The sequence below is a fragment of the Cebus imitator genome, unplaced genomic scaffold (assembly GCF_001604975.1).
Source record: "Cebus imitator isolate Cc_AM_T3 unplaced genomic scaffold, Cebus_imitator-1.0 Scaffold227, whole genome shotgun sequence".
Classification (NCBI taxonomy): domain Eukaryota; kingdom Metazoa; phylum Chordata; class Mammalia; order Primates; family Cebidae; genus Cebus; species Cebus imitator.
In genome coordinates, this window is record NW_016107542.1 from 3335097 (window position 1) to 3341217 (window position 6121).

The 6121-nt window shown below is 46.8% G+C and overlaps 1 protein-coding gene across 2 annotated transcripts in view; it reads left to right on the forward strand.

The window, feature by feature from the left end:
* The first annotated feature begins 1804 nt into the window (after positions 1–1804).
* JAK2 (Janus kinase 2) overlaps positions 1805–6121 on the forward strand; it is a 124779-nt gene continuing 120462 nt past the window's right edge. The window contains exons 1-2 of one of the 2 annotated variants that reach the window (XM_017496989.2): positions 1805–2625; positions 2944–3023. The gene's annotated coding sequence lies outside the window, so the exon portion shown is untranslated. The remainder of the gene's footprint in view (positions 2626–2943; positions 3024–6121) is intronic. The other variant, XM_017496988.1, reaches the window with a different exon arrangement.

Consider the following 6121-nt stretch of genomic DNA (forward strand, 5'->3'; position numbering starts at 1 on the left):
ATAGGCTTATGAATAATATATGCCCTATCCACCTCATCTTCCATACTCATATCATTAATATTAAGAAAAGAATCTGGTCCCCCACACAAAAATCCTCAATATTCACTAATTCCAAATGGCTTCTCCCTGCAAACAGGCTGTGGACAGTAACAGATACCATGCCTGTTACATAAGCATATCACTGCAAAATATAGAAACATCACTTATAATGAAAGTAACACTGTTTCAGAGTTCTAAAACAAGCATTTTTTTTTCCCCCTCACAAAAGATAATGTTTGCATTTCCACAGGTCAGATGCTTTTCGTATAACCAGGACATTAAGGCCATCTTCAGCTCTTCTTCATTGTGTGGGTCTATGTTCTAGCTTTTATCCCAGTATCAGTTTTTGTTTGCTGGAAAAAAGAACTCTTTTGGTAGTCTTTTACTGTGGCCTTGATATTCTAAGTCAATTGAGTCACAATTAGTAATTAGAAATTCTAATTAATTTTGCCTATATATTGCCTATGAAGCAGTGGCTGTAGGAATGCAATTTTCCTGCAAATCTCTCCGTCTTACATAGCTCATTATTTACTTTGAAAGTGTCAGGGTGAATTCAAGTCATTTCCTATGCTGTTATCATTTGCTTAAAGACCTTTTGCAATGCGTATTATGTAAGAAGAAATGCAAGAGTTGCTTTGGTGAGGTTTATTTAAACCAACCATTAAGTACAAGACAGACTTGAATAGCAGCATCACTTGTGTATGGGGAAACAGGAGCTATGAATGCATCACTTCATTTAGGTTGATGGTAATACTTGAAAAATAATAAGAAAGAGGGCTTATATTTGAAAAAAGCCCTGTACAGTCTGGTGAGTCTTTGGTCTCAGCTTTTACCAGTGCCCCCTTCTTCAGTGTCCTCCAGCAACAGTGAGCTCTTTCCTGATCCTTCAACTTGGCAAACACATTCCCTTCTCAAAGTCTTTGCCTGCAGGAGTCCCTCTGCCTGAAATTATTTTCCCAGACAGTCAGGGACTGGCTCATTCTCATCCTTCAGATCTCTGCTCAAATGCCACTTATTCTAGGAATTCGTTCCTGGCCACCCTAAAGTGGCACACCCCCTCCTCACTTTCTACTTCTTTTCTTTGTTATTATGTATATGGAAGTAGAAAATTATGCATTTTCTTAGTGGCAATTACACATCCTGCACATTATGCATGTAAATTGTTTTTTGTTTGTTTATTTCTTGCTTTTGTTGCTTTCATCAGAATACAATCCAGCAGGGCAAGGAGTGTGTGGGGTAGTGTTCACCTAGTATCTCTGGGAACCTACAGGCCAGCACCTAGTAGACACTCAGTAAATATTTGAATAAATGAATGAGGCCCTTTGGCAGCCTGGAAGCCCGTCACAGACGTGGTCTCCACCCTCTCCTGGGCTACACCAGGTCACAGCGGTAAAGGCCTAGAGAAACATTAGCTAGGCCTTGCCGCCAACCCGCAGGCAGCTGGGCGCTTCATCTCACTCTCACCCCTTTTCAGCCAAGGTGCCTGATCCGAGTCAAGCGATCCAGGCTGCACTGTCGCGAAACAGCGCGAGTGAGCGCGTTGTCCTCGCCCCCTGGCGCCACTTCTTCTCGGCCTAGCAGCCTGGACTGGGGAAGCACAAGTCTGCTGTATCCGGAATGTGGAAGCAAAAGCAGAAAGCTGACAAGTGTGCGGGGAGGGGAGCCTCAGCGTGGAGGCAGCCCGGCCTCCTCCCCTGCAGGATGGGTGCTGGGGGGGCCGGCCAGGCTGACTCACTCCCGGCCGCTTCCCGGGCTGGCGGCTGCCACACGTACACCCGCCCATCTATGGAGGGCCGGGCCCAGCGCCGCCACCTAGCTCCCGCCGGGCCCCAGTGTTTCGGTGGGCGTCGCCACCTTAATTTCCTTGCGCGCTCACGTCCAGGGGCAGTCCCGGGAATCTCCACGCGCGCCTGCCGACTTCCCGAGAGGGCGCCGCCCTGCCCGGCCCCCACCTGCGAGTCTCGCGGCCGGCGCCGGCGGCGCACGCGCAGTGCGGGACGCTCCTCGGGTCTCCGGCAGCCTCCGTGCGGCCCGGCCCAGTCCGGGAGACTGCAGGCCAACCGAGAGGTTGAGTTCCAAGCTAATAGGGCGTCTAAGCCAGTGTCGCCCGCGGCGTTGAGAAGATGGTGTGGCCCAGAAGAGGGTGGAGACAACGACTGTGACGGGCTTCCCAGCTGCCCGAAGTGGGGGTGGTGTGGAGCTGCAGGAAGGAGAGAGGAAGAGGAGCAGAAGGGGGCAGCAGCGGACGCCGCTAACGGCCTCCCTCGACGCTGACAGGCTGGGCTAGCGCCCAGCTCTCTCGGGTGTTCACGCCGCCACCTCGGCGTTTCGGCCCCTCCGGCCCCTGGGACCGGGCTTGCGGCGCGCGTCAGGGCGGAGAGCTGCCGCGGCGCAGGGAGAGGCCTGGTTCTTGCCGCCGAGGGATGTGAGTGGGAGCTAAGCCCGAACGGGAGGGCCCCCGAGGGCCCAGCCTGGAGGTCGCTCGGAGCCGAGCCCGCCTCGGGGCTTCGCAGACCTTGGCCCGCCGGGTAGGAGCCGCCCCTGCGGGCTCGAGGGCGCGCTCTGGTCGCCTGATCGGGGTAGCCGGTAGGTGTTCTAGCTGCCTGGCTTCTGTCTGGGTGGGGGTGGCAGTTGTCTCTCAACCCCCTTCCTATCTTCTAATCCCGCTTCCCCACCCCCTGCGAGTAGCAGCAAACTTCTGAGCCAGAAAAATCTTCCTCTTTAAGACGACACCTAGAACAAGTCTTTACTAGTGATATTTGCTTCCTTTTGTGTATTGTAATTCCCGCACCCCTCCACCTCCTTATTCCTTTAAAAAATTTTCTAGACAGCTAAACAGCCTAGAAAAAACATCCATTTTCCCTGAATTTATGTGGTAGTAGTAACTGCTGCTTCTTTTTTTAGGTTTTAGAAGCAGGCAACAGGAACAAGATGTGAACTGTTTCTCTTCTGCAGAAAAAGAGGCTCTTCCTCCTCCCGCGACGGTGGGTGTGCTATCCTTTTTCGCTGCAATAAAGGCGAGGGTGTCGCGAGCTGGGAGTGCGTGCGTAGGAAGGCTGGAAGCCTGTGAAGACAGGCAGGGCTCATTGTTGCTTACTCCTCGGAAAATGTCAGTGCTAAACTTTTCATGTTGATCTGGGAGAGTAATTTTGGGGTGTTGTGGTGTTCGTCTTGGATCCTTTAAGAAACATTTTTTGCTGGCTTTACACATACAATGACTTTGCAGAGAAACGTAGAACGTTGTCCGTTACCCTTTCTCCTTGAGCAGCTAGAGATTCTTAATCCTTCAAAGAGGATTATTTCCAAGCAATAAGAGATAGCTTTTGGAAGAACACGTTTGCCATTCTTGCTGGGTTTTCTGCTGCCACACTGAATGCTTCCTGATGGTTTTATCTGCCTAAGCTAGCTGTGTCGGTTGAATTTACCCAGTTTGTTTTCCGGTAATTACTAATGTGTCAGGAGAAACTCCTTTCCTCTGAATGAAAGGGTAGGAGCGGCTGAGTATGTCGTAGAGGGAGGGCGAAATATGGAGAAGGAAACTAGAAATGGGAATAAGGGAGATGTTTGTTTCTGGTTTCATAGTAAGTTTGTACAGTGAGTTTTGGGGCTACTGCAAATAAAGATTTTGAATCCCTTCTCCAGAATGCTTGGGACCGGAAGTGTTTCGGATTTAAATTTTGGGATGTCTGCATATACATAATGAGATATCTTGGGGATGGGACTCAAGTGTAAATACGAAATTCGTTTATGTTTCATGCACACGTTATTCACACAGCCACTAAGTCATTTTATGCAATATTTTTGTGCATGAAACAAAGTTTGTATTAAGTAATTATGTGTGGAATTTTCCCTTTGTGGCATCATGTTGGTGCTCAAAATGTTTCAGATTTTGGAGCTTTTCAGATTAGGGGTGTTCAGCTTGTATTTTGATATAACACTGAGAACATTTGAAGGTGAACAATCAACTTTTCCCTCCCTTTCCCCATCTGCCTCACCTTATACCACTTTGTGTGGGAATCGCTTGTACATGCATTTGTCTGTCTGTTGGTGTGTAATGTATGTACAAACCGGATGTATCCAGCACTTGCCTTAATAGTACATGTATTTACCTGAATAGGAAAGTTGCAGTAGTTGATGACTAGAAGAGCACACCGTGCTTGTTTTTGCTCTAACTGAATATCCTGTATTTGCAATTTATAGCATGTTTTAGGGACTCATTAGGGATTTTTTGTTTTGTACTTTTGGTCATTTGAGACAGGTGTCTCAGATAAGGGACTATGAGATTGCTTCTCTACTTCACCTGGCTATTGCTGAAAGGTGGGATGCTTTTGAGGCAGAGTAGGAAAGTACTTTGGCTTTGGAGTGAGATCTGGATTTGAATCCTAGTGTTTTTGCCACTTAAGAGTTGTATTATTTATGGCTGGACATAGTAGCTCATTCCTGTAATCCCAGCACTTTGGGAGGCTGAGGCTGGAGAATCACTTGAGGTCATGAGTTCAAGACCAGCCTGGCCAACACGGTGAAACCCCATCTCTACTAAAAATACAAAAGTTAGGCCGGGCGCGGTGGCTCACGCCTGTAATACCAGCACTTTGGGAGGCCGAGGCAGGTGGATCACGAGGTCAAGAGATCAAGACCATCCTGGTCAACACGGTGAAACCCCGTCTCTACTAAAAAAAAAAAAATACAAAAAATCAGCTGGGCATGGTGGCATGTGCCTGTAATCCCAGCTACTCAGGAGGCGGAGGTTGCGGTGAGCCGAGATCGCGCCATTGCACTCCAGCCTGGGTAACGAGCGAAAGTCCGTCTCAAAAAAAAAAAAAAAAAAAAAATACAAGAGTTAAACAGGTGTAGTGGCACACACCTGTAATGCCAGCTACGTGGGAAGCTGAGGCAGGAGGATTGCTTGAACCTGGGAGGTGGTGGTTACAGTGAGCCGAGATGGTACCACTGCACACCAGTGAGACTCTGTCTCAAAAAAAAAAAAAAAAAAAAAAAAGATGTATTGTTTACGACTCTTTTAGCTTCTCTTCCTTATAAGATTGTTGTGAGAATTGGATAAGACACAGGCAAAGTTGTAAATTTCTTAGCTCTTATAAAAGTCTTGGCTACTGTTCATGGCTGGGCAGGCAAAGAAGATTCAGAGAAGGGCAGAATGACTGCATAAGGTGATCTGCCAGCCACTGGTGTTTCTTCCTTTCTAGTGTAAAGAGATAAAGAACTTTAAGGGCTTGAAATGGTGAGAGTATATTACAGCCTTTGTATGGAAAGGTTTGACTTATCTCTTTGCTTGAACCCCCGTCGTGCTGCCCCTACCAATTATTGTGCTGCCCCCTTGTGGTTAACTGTCCTAAGACCTTTCTTTTGCTCCTTTTCCATTGTTTCCCACCCACTCCCCACTCCGTTTTAGACCCCTCCTGTTGGCTCCCAGTTTCCCAAACTGTGTGCTGAGGTGCCCAGAGCACCTCAGGCTTCAGCTTTTGTTTTGAGGTAGTTCATGGTTTCAACATTATATACCTACACCCCTTTCTACGATGTCATGTCTTTGTAAAGATGTATTTTCAGAGGTTTCTTTGATAAAAAGCAACTACTACATGAAAATGTGAATGTAGAACAGGGAATGACAATGTGGTATTGTCCAATTTGATTCTAAGGTTTGATAAGTTCTACAGTGCTCAACAGACACTAAGTTGTAAGGACATAACTACTAATTAAGTTGTTCGAACCTATTTCTTTTGGCCTAGGGGTGTCATGAAAAAATTGCTAAGACTTGGGACTCCCAGAAAGGATTTGGAAACCTCCGCTTTAGCTTTTAGTTTGCTTTTCTGATAAAATTATTGATACAAAGCTAGTACCAGCTGATCATGGCTTAATATATTTCTTCTTCTACGTAACATGTTTATAACTTCTGCCCAGTTCTTTGATTTTAAAACTAATCCTATTGCTAACTTGTTGTACTGGTCACTTCCTGGTTTTTCCTGTACTGGTGGTCTGCTTCTATTTCTGATTCTCTCCTTAAACTCAGAATGCCTCAGGTGAAAGTTACCATTTTCTACCCTTTAATTTTTTTTTTTTTTTTTTT